This window comes from Muntiacus reevesi, chromosome 10 (genome assembly GCF_963930625.1).
Source record: "Muntiacus reevesi chromosome 10, mMunRee1.1, whole genome shotgun sequence".
In the NCBI taxonomy this organism is placed as follows: Eukaryota; Metazoa; Chordata; class Mammalia; order Artiodactyla; family Cervidae; genus Muntiacus; species Muntiacus reevesi.
In genome coordinates this window covers 60,542,188-60,555,946 of record NC_089258.1, presented here as the reverse complement: position 1 = coordinate 60,555,946, position 13,759 = coordinate 60,542,188, and the positions used below count along the sequence as shown (strand labels likewise).

Below are 13,759 nucleotides of genomic sequence, written 5' to 3'. Positions count from 1 at the left end.
TTTGATAAGTTTTAATTTTGTGGAGGCTCTTTCTGATGATGAAATTGTTATTGGAAATTTTGAGAGTTTTTATAGTATAGGCTATGACAAGATTGGCATACTTTTTCTTAAAAACCTGTTATGGTATTATCTTTGTTGATGTAGTTATTAACTATATATAGATGAAATGTACACTGCTGAGAAATGATGTCACATACAAGAAGAGAATCCATAGAAACATGAGAAGTTTATTACATGATTTGTAACATCCTGAACTATCAAAACATTTCTTATCTACTATTAGAAGTAAACAATGAGCCATATTTTGGTGCACATAGGTACAGATATAAGTGAAGAAGCAGAGCAGCCAACAATTTCTAGAAAAAATTTCTAAAGCTATTTATAAATTTTTTTTCATCTTTTGTGGTAGGCATCTTCCAACATGGTCCTAATGATCCTTTCTTTTTAGTACTTGTCCCTTGTATAATAAGTATGTTACACTTCTGGTAAATTATTTTGATTATAAATTTTAGTACTTCTAGAGCTGATGATTTGTGCCGGGCAATTTTTCTAAAAAGATTTCACTCTTCATAAAATCATTTTCAAGTAAGTTTGAATGCAATTTTGGTTGTAAATTTATACAATGGCCTTTTAATATTTCCTGCAATATTGCCTGTAACTCATGGAAGTTATACAAGTGAAAGTGGTGTCATGACTTGTACATATTTCAAAATGATTATTTATGCATTCTCTTGGTATAATTTTCAATTTCAAGAAAGAACTGGCTTCATTATTAATAATAAGCTCATCTGGAGTTTCACATGGTAATTTTATTCCTTTCTGCTGAATGTGATGATTTTTAATTTAATTTCTATTTCTAAGCCTGTGGCTATTTGCTTTGCAGTATAGCAGATTTTGAAACTGGAGATTCTAAACTTTTTAAATAATTCTACTGACTCCCTGATATTCTTTACCGTGATATCCCTGTGCTTGTTTTTATCTCATAACAATTTAACTGGTAAGATTTGCTGCCCAAGAGAAAGCAGTTCCTGCCCTAGCACCCAGTCCAGAGTTAAGACTTGTGCGGATGCTGTAGGCCAGGCAGGGGCAAGTGGCTTCCATCGCAGTCCCGGGAGCTGCCTCCCCGCCATTCAGAGCCCTGCTTTCTCCGGGTGCCCCTGCCACTTTTGCTGCTGCCTCTGCGGCTGCAGCAGCCAGTCTGGGCTGTCTGCCCAGGACTGCGGTGCCAGGAGTGCCCCGAGGCTTGCAGTGGTTGTGCGTCTCCTCTGCTCCCAGGCTTGATCCCACTCGTGTGCACAGGCTACCGCTGGGCCACAACCACCTGCACACGCTGCTGCCTGATGCATCGTCCCTGCCCACGCAGGTGCTCCCTTGTTCCACTGGACTTCAGAGAACACGATTTCAAAGAGGACATTTTTAAGAATTTCAAGATAGAGACAACAATGCAATAAACCTTCCGAGTCCAGGGCCCTGTGTGACTGTCCAGGTCAGACGCCAATGAAGCTGGCCCCATCACTAGCTCCTAGGGCGCCCTGACATCTTGCTACTTCGCCTCACTCCTTCAAGGAGAATGATTCTCCTTTTTCAGAAGCCTCTAACATTTCCTCTCCCATTCTCGTTCTTATTTGTTGACATTGGGCCATGTTTCATTGCCCCTCTCCCCCACACCCCGTAAAATAGAAGTAATAAGATGAGAGCTTCTGTGTAAATGTCTATAAATTGCCACTCCCTCATCAACCCACTTGTCTATATCTACACCCAAACACTCTGTTTCTCTGTTAGTCTGTGTGTTACACTTGAGCACCAATCCCAATATCTGCCTCTGATTCCAGCAACTCTCCCCTCGGCCCCCTGCAATATCCTTTCTAACTCTGTCTACTACAGCATTCCTGCCAACACGTACAGTGGAGTGTCTCCCATCTAAACCTTTCCTGATTTTGTATCCCTCTCTATGGGGTTGCACAGAGTCAGACACAACTGAAGCAGCTTAGCAGCAGCAGCAGCTAGCTACTACCTCATTTATGTTTTCTTCCGAGTGAAATTCTTTGAAAGAACTTTCACATTCTATCCCTGGGTCAAAAAGATCCCCTGGAGTGGGAAATGGCAACCCATTCTAGTATTCTTGCCTGGAAAATGCCATGACAGGGGACCCTGGCTGGCTACTATCCATGGGGTTGCAAGAGTCAGACATGACTAAGCAAGCATGCAACTCATATCTACCATCTCCAAATTATCTTTTCACATTTGCTTTTAAACCCACTTCAGTCAGATTTTTGCCTCAGTCACTTCAAACAAATGGCTCGTTTCAAGACTACTACTAACTTCCAGTTGTTAAATCCAGTGGTTAGTTCTTAGGTCATTAACGACATCAGCATTTGCAGCCCTGATGGTCTCCTCCCCATTACAGTGCCAGCCTCCCCCTTCCTCACTGGCCACTCCTGCTCTCTGCTTGGCTGGTTTCTTCTCTTGTCCTGACCTCTTTATACTGCAGAGCCATAAACCTCGATGCCCAGTCATCTTCTTTACCTTCACTTACTGCTTAGGGCTCTCACACAGTCTTATTACCTAAAAGCATCATTACATGCTGTTGACTCCCGACCCAAGTTTTAGTCCAGACTGTCCCTGATCTCCAAACCTATGCGGTCCTCTCTCGCTATCTGAAAGTAGAATGTTCCTATGGAAACTTTGTAAGCTGACATGGTGTAAAGTGAAGAAGCAGTTACCTGAGGGCACATCTTGCTAAGGAATGCACAAAATAAATCTAGGTAAAGCACAGATGCTCACACAAACACAGTTTGAAGCTGTGGGGCTTGGTGCTGAGGCAGTGAGTGTGGTTCTGGGGGACGAGCTTGGAGGTGCCACTCTTACCGCTGGGGGTGCACACTGCCTCTGAAACGCTCAGTGCTATTTTCACTTTTCATCTTAGGAAAAAAAAAAGAATCTTTTTTGGATTTCTTTCTGTTAGTAAAAGCAAGTGCTAACACAGATCTTTCATAAAAGCAAAGTGGCATAGAGCAAACTTACAGAAAGGGGGTTCCTGTGTATTTAACGATTACTCCAATACTATGGCCACCTCATGAGAAGAGTTGACTCATTGGAAAAGACCCTGATGCTGGAAAAGATTGAGGGCAGGAGGAGAAGGGGATGACAGAGGATGAGATGGCTGGATGGCATCACTGACTAGATGGACATGGGTTTGAATGAACTCCAGGAGCTGGTGATGGACAGGAAGCCCTGGCATGCTGCGATTCATGGGGTCACAAAGAGTCGGACACGACTGAGCGACTGAACGGAACTGAACTGAGAGACCATCCTTGCCCTTTCTTTCTCAATCTGTCAGCAACTTCTGTGTGGCGCCGTCTTCCAAAGTGACCCATATTCTGTCCGCTTCTCATCACCTACCCTGCTATACTGTAGTCTGAGACACCATGATCTTGCACTTGGATTATTCCAGTAGTCTTCTAACTGGTCTCCCTCTTCTGTTTGTATTTTTTGGCAGTCTGTTCTCTATATGGGGGTCCTGTTAAAAGGCAGATCTGATAATATCAGTCCTTTGTATCAGTACAAAAGCTCCAGTGGTTTTCCACCTCACTCAGAAAAACCAACGAGCCTCTAACAGCACTTAAGACCCTCGCTATCTGCTGCCCCCACCGCCCTTCTTCCTGTTTCCCTTCCCACTTTTGTCCTTTGTTCACCCTACCCTATACTTCTTGCTACTCTTTGAACTTGTTAGGTGATGCTCCTTCCTTTGGATCTCTGCTTGGAACATTCCTTCTCCAGATATCCTTGTGGATCGCCTTCACTACGTCTTGCTCAAATGACTTCTTCTAAGTGAGGCCTTCCCTGACCATCATGTTTAAGATGTCAGCCTGACACTGCCTGTCTCTGCACCGCTTTTTTTTTCCCCATGAGATCAGGCATTTTTTGTTTTGTTTAGAGCCTAGAAGTGCTTGGTACACACTAGTCATTCAGTATATATTTGTGGATTGAGTGAGTAAATGGAAGTTGTGAATGAAAACAGGATGGAATGCATACCTCCAGGACTTAATGATGAATGCTTAGTTACTCAGTCGTGTCCAACTCTTTGCAACCCCTCGGACTCTAACCCCCCAGGTTCCTCTGTCAATGGGGTTTTTGAGGCAAGAATACTGGAGTGTGTTGCCATTTCCTTCTCCAAACCATCAGAACTTTGAGATTGTTGGCAACTTGTCTCAAAATCTTTGTAAGGAGATGTGACACTGTAAGAGGTAACAGGTCAAATGGACAAGACACTGACCTTGTGGTCTTGCATGAATTAGCATCTTGTGATATAACCAAAAGGTATGAAAGAACCAAGACAGCTGTCTTTGCAAGTCCACTAGTCAGTGTCCATATTGGTTATGACTGCATCAGCCAATAGGCCTTGGAGTATACGAAATCAACCGTGTACGTAGTAAACAGCCTTTCTGCAGGAAGCTGGGTCAGCTCTTTTACATCACTGAAGTTCTATCTGTGATAAAGAAATAGCAAATATGCTCCATGCTGTGCTTGAAAAAGTACCAAGGGCTTTAGGGTAGAAAGCCATCCCATCTTTTCAGCAGAGCATGAAATCACCCTATTACCTTTTACCAGGTTACTTACATAAGGAGATTGCACCTATTAATAAAATGTCATGCATCCTTGTTTCTCCAAGGAAAATGATGACAAAATGGTGCCATTTCCTCTACTCATTTCTTTGGGGGTCACCTTTTTGCTGTGCTGCCTTATGGTCAGCATGGGGTGGGCCATGAGATTAGGTTGTTCGTCTGGATGACTTTGAAGTGGGTTTCCTGATACTGAGGCTTTCTGTTAAGTCTATATTATGGGGTCTTTGTTTTCTGGATAATCCATGTCTAATCGGGAGAGAGAGTAGTGCAAATACTATCATATACATCACATTTGTCACATGTTCGTGTTGCTGGGTGATGCCACACATGGTTTTCTTTGCTTTCTTGGAATAGATTTGTTTTAATTGGTACCCTATTTTTCAGTTAGGTTGTGCTTGTTTCTTGACTGAGTCACACCCACTCACTGATGTTATTCTAACTAATTTTTCTGCCCTTCTGCTCAGCTGGTTAAAGCTTTCCCACACTCATTTTATTATCAACTAATTTGAACTTTCCTTCAGTATCTGTCGCTCCATTTTAAATTATATCCAGAATTATATCTAAGAATTATATCCAGAACTTTTACAAAGTTGCTCATGTAGACATTAATTACAATTAAAAAAATAACTGCCTATTAGTAAGGTTGACTTGACATAGTAATCCAAAATACCCTGATAGATATACAAAAAATGCTGAGACTACCATAAGAATTTAAAAGTGAGAACACCATTCCATATATGATGGTGTTACCTAAACATTTGGGCTAAAAATCTATATTTTTGATGTTTCTGTGTAGTATAACATAGACAACCTCAATATATTTAAGGTGTCCCATTTAAAATGCACTTTAGGGATTCAAATTTCTGTTAAATATTCTTTAGTTCCTAAGTTGGCACATAAGATGTTCATTACCATTATTTCTAAGAGGGAATGATAAACTTAAATATTTAACATAAGAAATAGTAAAAGATGGCATATTCATACAATGGAATGTCATACAGTATTTAACAACATTTAAAAATGTTTTTAATATGTCAAGCACTTATTCCAAAATATGGAAAATAATAGGAAAATGTAGTTATTTTCCATGTACAATCAAAACTGTTTAATACTAAGCATAAGAAAAGTTGCTGGCACAAACTACATCAAAAAATTTTTAAAAATGTGTTTCTAACCTTAAAATTTTTATTTAAGGTTTTAAATTTAAATGTATTGACATTTATTTGTTTTAAAATTTTCATTGAATTTTTGATTAAAATTATTTTATTAAGCATTTGAAGATTCTAAAACAAAACAATTCAAAGAAGAATTGTTTTACATCTTTGCAAATGTTCTTAACATGTGACTTAATAGGCATCTGAACTCTCCTGTTTCTGTGTTCAATAGGTTGTGATACTCCCCATCATGAAGATTCTGGAAAACTCCACCTTGTTTATGAGAAAACAAGAGTAAAAGGGCAATGACATCCTAGTATTATTATGAAAGTAGTTTTGACCTCATGTAACCACTGGCAGTCTCTCAGGGCCTCACTGGGCTGCACTTTGAGAATCCCTGGTCTGGGTCCTCTCTGACCTGATCCTATAAGCTGGCCCAGTGAGCAACATGGGGTTATGTACCTGCCTATCCTGAACCCTGATCCCTTCCATTCAGTTCATTGCCCAAGCAGTTCACTCTTCTGAGTTAAGGCATTATTCTCTATCAAAGTGCAAATACCAGTGGGAGAGATAACATATTAAGCTGTTAACAGCTCTCAGTTCCTTAGGGTGAACAAATTGAATTCATTTCCAGGAGACCAAAAGGAAGTGAAGGAGAGAGAATAAGGGCCAAAAATAGGGTATGGAAAGACTCCCCTCCCCAGCAGGGACTGAGAGCAACCTGGTTCTGGATACTTAGCCCACAGCTATGAAAAGAAGCCATTTCCTAATCTATTTTAATTGCTTATCCTCAAGGGTTACCTGAGTTACTGTACCCCTGTGGTTGCTAATATCCAATTTTGGACTCATTGATCCAGGAAATAGAATTACAACCACTAATAAAAAGCCAATCAAAATAAACCCCACTAATGTCTATGAAAAAGCATTTTTTATTGCTAACCATGCAGGATACTCTTTATTAATCTATCCTCACCCTATTTTGTCTTTCAACTTCATATAAATGTAGAGATCTCTTAATGCTACCTTAACTCTTTATGTTTTTCTTAAATAATTTTTTCTCTGCTTATGACTTATCCTTATGCACATGAGTTGCTATTTCTTCATTCCTAAGAAAGTAACCATAGTACACACAAGAAGACAAGTAACTGCCCTAGATTGCAAATACTGGGGTGGACCCTTTTCTTAATGTCCAGTGTCCTTTGTCTAAAGATTTGGTACAATATGTCTTTCAGTTCAGTTCAGTCACTCAGTCGTGTCTGACTCTTTGCGACCCCATGAATCGCAGCACGCCAGGCCTCCCTGTCCATCACCAACTCTCAGAGTTTACTCAAACTCATGTCCATTGAGTTGGTGATGCCATCCAGCCATCTCATCCTCTGTCGTCCCCTTCTCCTCCTGCCCCCAATTCCTCCCAGCATTGGGGTCTTTTCCAATGAGTCAACTCTTCGCATGAGGTGGCCAAAGTATGTCTTTAGACCAATCTAAAAAATGAGTTTCTCCTCCATTACCATCCTCCTCATCTTGATATTGTTCCATGGACATCAAATGAGACCTTTTCTGCTATTCAGGAAGTAACCCAGTTCTGCACCACTGGTTTTTGTAGCTATCTCATAAGGCTGCTGGCTGAAAACTGTGTCTATGCAACCTTCCAAGTGGGGAGTGTCAACCAACTGGACAGGGGAGAGCTTTGCTCCTACTCCAGGACTCTCACAAAGCTGATCAGCTGTTCCTCAGAAACAAAATAATAATTTCCATGTTTTGTATATATCTGACAAAACTGGCAACATCATACAGACTACTGACTTGAAGACAACCTCTTTTATATTTCTCTATTTCTGGGCTGACGAATTGGTTTTCATCTGTCTTTTCCCCTCTTCAGAATTTTCCTTGGAAAAAAATACCAGCCTAGCTGGTCATTTCTTTGTAAGGTAGTTAGAAATTTTAAGTCTTTATTTGGTCAACTTTTTTTTTAATGTGAAAAGTTAGGTAAGGAATTTTTTTACTGCTTTTATGTTTTTCTGTCTTGTTTTGAAACCATGACGGTTATTACACTTCTGGTTCCTAAATAAAATGTTTAAAAAATTAACAGCCAAGTCACAAAGATAATGGATTGCACATAGACTAAGGAATAAACTTCAGATTTGTGATTTTTGTTTCTAATCCTGATGTAAATTTACACTATTTATAAATACGTATTTATTGCTTGAAAATATTTGTGAATGGAATGCTGTTATTTTTTCCAGATTTACCTGCCATTGAAATTTTAAGGAGTTCTGTAATTTCAAACACTACTCCTATTACATTTTCTATGTGTAAATAAAACTGCTTAGCATTGTACAGAAACTTTTATTAAAATTGTTTAATGTTTAAAAAATAAATAAATAAAAAATGAGTTTCTAAAGAATGAACAGGAAAAAAAAAAAGATTAATCATTCCATTTGAGCATCTGTGCTGAGACGTCCCTGGAAATTAAACTCTAGTCTTTGTTAACAGAGCAAAATGGAAATTCCATGTCAGGTAATGCATGGCAATTCAGTGTATTGGTAGTTTCTGCTGATGGAATCACTACAAACACAATTGGGGGTTAAAAAAAAAAACCAGTAAACTTTAACTACTCAACACGCAGGTCTTTGCTTTGTACTCATTAGTTTCTTCCCACACTGGCTGCAGCAAGCACCTTCGGAGAGTAGAGCTGACTTCTCCCTTGTGGGATGCATCTGATGGGATTGCTGATCCAGTTACCTGGTGCCAGCACCTGCTTGAAAGGTGAGGAATATGCTATCTTCAGGCTGACATTGGGTCACACTAGGGCTGGTGGCTTAGTGGTAAGAATCCACCTGCCAATGTAGGAGACATGGGTTTGATCCCTGGTCCAGGAAGATCCCCTGGAGAAGGAAATGGCAACCCACTCCAGTATTCTTGCCTGGAGGATCCCATGGACAGAGGAGCCTAGCAGGCTATAGTCCATGGGGTTGCAAAGGGTGGACACAACTGGGTGACTTTCGCTTCACTTTGCTAATCACTGATATTATTTTTTGGATAATCAGTTGAATGCATAGTTTTACCACCAGCACTGTGGACAAGGAGCTTCCTCTCAACTTCATTTACAGGAAACTTGCCTTCTCAGCCTCCTCCTTTCAGGTACTACTGCTTCAGAGGTGCCCCTGACTCTCCAGTGGTCAGAGAAGTTGCTGCTGACAGTCCCTGGTCTGGACAGTCCAGTACTAATGGAATATTACTTATCTAATAAGTTGAGCAATTTTTTTTTTTTTAAAGGGAGTTCGGAAAGAAAATGGACAGCTGCTCCAAACATTTTGAGACTGAAATGAGCGATCATGGATTTTCTCTTTGTGGAAGTCTCTATAGATGGCTTCTGGTTGATGAGAAGTGTGTGTTTTTCTCTGATGCTGTGCTGTCTCTTCATGCTTACCTATTTCCCTCTCCATCTTTGCTCTCCAGCCACACTGATCCTCCTATGGATCCAGTCTTGCTGTGTCATCTCCTGCTGAGGGATTGCTGGGAATTTCTACTCATCTACTTGTTCTTGACTGCTCACTCACAAATCCTTTTCTTTAGAATCCTTCCTGGATTCTCAAAATTGTCCTTTACTCTTGAAGTTCTCTGTTCCCCTGTGACATAGCACACACCTCAGTGGGCTGTGCAATGTGTTTTAGTTCATGTGATGATTTGGGTGATGTTTTCTGCTCACTGATGGAGATCAGGGTCTTCTGTCTGCTTTTGTTTACTGCTCCATCCCCAGTGTCTGACATGTACAGGGAGCTTAATAAATGCTAATGTGTGAATGATGGGACAAGCACACAAGCCTTTAATGAGTACCTACTATGTTCCAGGTACTGCTCAGTGACAAGAATACACCAGTAAAATATGTCTTGTCTTCAGGGAGCTTCAGTCCCATGAGAGACAGTCATGTTAGGAGATAAACTGTCATACAGAGTGATAAGAACTGCTACCCAGATATAAAAGCCAAAAATGCAGAAACCAGTAAACAATCAAAGAGAAACTTTGAGAATATAGAGCAGTTGTCCCCGACCTTTTTGGTTCCAGGAATGGGTCGTGGAAGAACATTTTTCTATGGACCATAGGAGGGAGGATGGTTTCAGGATGATTTAAGCCAGTTACATTTATTGTGCACTTTATTTCTATTATTATTACATCAGCTCTGCCTTAGATCATCAGGCTTTAGATCCTGGAGGTTGGGGAGGGGACCCCTGCCGTAGAGTATATAGCGACTAATTCTGCCAGTGGGTATTAGGGAATGTGGGCAGAGGCAGGGTGTAAAGAGCCAAGCTTTGGATCAGGGAAACCTGAGCTTGAATTCCAGTTTTGGTACTGAGCCTCTCTGATTATGTTCCTCTTCTGTGAAATGGAAATAATAATACTTAACTGATACTTACTGGGCAGGGAATTATGAGACTTACCTAAAAGTAATGCTGCTGCTAGTTTGGGTCATTTCCCTTAAGATCTGGCCAAGATTTGTGTATGTCTGTCTTCTGTACCCATGCAAAGCCCAAAGTTCTTCCCCAATTGTCTGCACATTTGCACAGGATTTATATCTTGTGGTCATCTCCAATTTTGCTTTTCTCCTCTATTGAATTACTGCTCTCTGCTTGTTCTTTGCTCTCTTCTTGTTTCAATTGAGAAAGTTTATGCCATTGAATTTCTGGAGGCTTTCTGAAATTTCGATTGGACATAAAATATGACTTCAGAATGTTTTCAATTTCTTGCAGTTCCTCATTAACTAGCATTACTTTCCAAACTAAACTAAAATTCACCTTGTCTTAAATGACAAGCTATGGCCTAACTGATGAGTAATTTTAATTTGTCAGTTGAAAAAACACGGAATTCCTCATGAATAATCACATCCAGTTTTAGTGTGACTTTTTTTGAGAGGCTGGGGTGAGAGCAGAATTGAGAATAAGAAGCGTTCTTATCAGAGTATCCTGGATACTAATACATCTTGTATGTAATTTTCCACAGAAGTATTGATTTTAATCAGCCTTCACGATGTAGCAGCACATTTGTCAAAGCAGAACAACCCAATGTGCAGTTTTTTCCTTAGTGGAAAACTGACCATAATGAATGTGCTAAAATATATTAGTTATCTGTGAACCTCAACATGCAAGAAAGCACCCGATCATTAACTTGTGTCATGAAAAAATGGCAGCTGGTGGCAGCCTGACCCAGTACAGTGGAAAGCTGAATCAGCAGAGCCTGTGAAGATGGCAGTTTGTGAGAAATGCCTGGCTGGATGTGAAACAGGGATCTTATTAAATGAATGCATATGAAGCATAGTGAATTATACCTCTTACGGCAGGAAAACATCCCCATTTTATCAAACCAGTGTGCTGCATATGTCAGAATTCATGGGATCATCTATCTCTGGGATGCTGTGAGAGTTTTGCAGTTCTGGAAGGGTTTCAAGTTAAGTTTTGATTAATTCTTGGTGGTTTTTATCTGGTTATTGAAGGGTAGCTTGATTGTGTGTATTTTCCCCCTTTTCTTTCAAGCTCTGACAACCTTGATTAAATTTCCCCTTGAGGACTGGGAAGAAAATAGCAAGGTAACTGTCACAACTTCTTGGAGATGAATGGCTTTTAGTAGTTTGAGCACAGTATCCCAGAGTTTCCTCTCTGCAAGATTAGTGGAAGGCAGTAACACCATGGAGATCACAGTACCTTCTAGCTGTTGATGTTTCTTTTAATTGATTGTAACAGCTTTCTCCTAAGGTCAGATGCAGAATTTATTTCTATTTCTCTCACAGTGCTTCTCATCTCATAATCAAACAACCATCATACCACTGATGTAGTCAGTTTCAGTGTTCGGTGTGTAAGTTGCGTGGGTGAAGGATTCAATTTGTGTTGCTGGTCCAAACTTTTGCTGTAAGAAAACATAGACCAAGTCTGGAGCAGACAAGGCTTTTCACTAGCAAGGATGAAAAAGGTTGTTACTTATGCCTTATAGCCATGCTGTGGACTATGATGAATAGAATTTCACTCACAATTGCCAAAGAGAAATCTACATGGTCTTTGTGTGATTTACCTACAAATATTTGCAAATCACCTTCAACCCTATATATTTACATTTGTGATCTTCCTAACTGTGATGTACAGTCTAGATTTAGCCCTTATGGGATGTTTTAATGAACAGGCATTTGATTTATTTCAAAGTTTTCAGGATTAATTTAATAAACATTTGTTGAGCACCAATTAAGTCCTGGGACCAATGCTACCATTGGACTCAAGGAAGTATGAAACTCTCTCAAGGGTCTCATATTCTAGTGCTCTAGAAATATATAAAAATATGGGACCTAGAGGAGGGAATCAACATTGTGTAAGACCCAGAGACGATACAGTATATGAAAGTCTATGTACTTGTATTTATCTATGAAAATTCTTTATGGAAGAATAAAATCTTCAGGACTGAAGCACATTTTAATTCTGTTAAATTGGTGATTTCGTTTCTTTGAGCTTGTAAACGTCACTGACTGTGGAATGTTAATGGAGCAAGAACAACACAGGACAGACACATCGCTTTATTAGGTCAAAAATAACCAACTGACACATAGGGAAGACACATAGTGAAGTTTAAATTTAGATTGTATTTTAAAAAATTAAGAAGAGTAAGTTGTATAAAACCAAGAGCTAGAAGGATATTTTCCAGGAGATTATTTTTTAACTTTAGTTGGAGAACAAGAAGGTGAAGCAGTAAAGTTGAATTACATTGAATTACAGAAATGGCAACCCATTCCAGTATTCTTGCCTGGAGAATCCCGTGGACATAGGAGCCTGGTGGGCTGCTGTCCATGTGGTGGCACAGAGTCGGACACGACTGAAGCAGCTCAGCATGCATGCATGCACTGGAGAAGGAAATGGCAACCCGCTCCTGTGTTCTTGCCTGGAGAATCCCAGGGACAGAGGACGTAGTGGGCTGCCATCTATGGGGTCACACAGAGTTGGACACGACTGAAGTGACTTAGCAGCAGCAGCAGCAGCAGTGATTCCCTGGTGGCTCAGACGGTAAATTATCTGCCCTCAATGTGGGAGACCTGGGTTCGATCCCTGGGTTTGATCCCTGGGTCAGGAAGATCCCCTGGAGAACCCATTCCAGTACTCTTGCCTAGAAAATTCCATGGATGGAGGAGCCTGGTGGGCTATAGTCCATGGGGTCTCAAAGAGTGAGCGACTTCACTTTCACTTTCACACTAATATGAGCTAGTCTGACAAATACACACACAAATAAACATGTTTATATCTGTGTGCTTGTGTATGTACATGAACACACACATGTGGTTTCCTCTGGTGGCAGTTACAAATAACCAAAAACCTGATGGCTTAAAACAAAAGAAGTGTGTTCTCTCATAGTTTGGGGAGCTAAAATTTTTATTATGTTTTATTGAATTCTTTATTTTGTTTTAGGGTATAGCTGTGAATATACCTGTGAATATTATAGCTGTTAATAATGTTGTGATAACTTCAGATGAACAGCAAAGGGACTCAGCCATAAATACACATGTATCCATTTTCCCCCAAACCCCCTTACATCCAGGCTGCCATATAACATTGAGCAGAGTTCCATGTGCTATACAATAGGTCTTAGTTGGTTATCCATTTTAAATATAGCACTACATACATGTCCATCCCAAACTCCCTAACTATTCCTTCCCCCTGTCAACCATGAGTTTGTTTTCTAAGTTTGTGCATATCTTTCTGTTTTGTAAGTAAGTTCATTTGTAACATTTCTTTTTAGATTCCATATAGAAGTGATGTCATATGATATTTCTCCTTCTCTGTCTTACTTGATTCTTTATGACACTGTCTAGGTCCATCCATATTGCAGCAAATGGCATTATTTCATTCCCTTTAATGGCTGAGTAACATTCCGTTGTATATATGTACCACATTTTCTTTATCCATTCCTCTGCTGATGGACATTTAAGTTGCTTCCATGTCTTGGCTTTTT

General features: G+C 40.1%; 1 non-coding gene across 1 annotated transcript; it reads left to right on the top strand.

The window, feature by feature from the left end:
- Positions 1 to 6,875: 6,875 nt before the first annotated feature.
- LOC136143940 (small nucleolar RNA SNORA81) lies at positions 6,876 to 7,004 on the top strand. The gene has a single exon (XR_010658439.1). It is a non-coding gene; the product is annotated as a small nucleolar RNA SNORA81 (small nucleolar RNA).
- Positions 7,005 to 13,759: the final 6,755 nt, after the last annotated feature.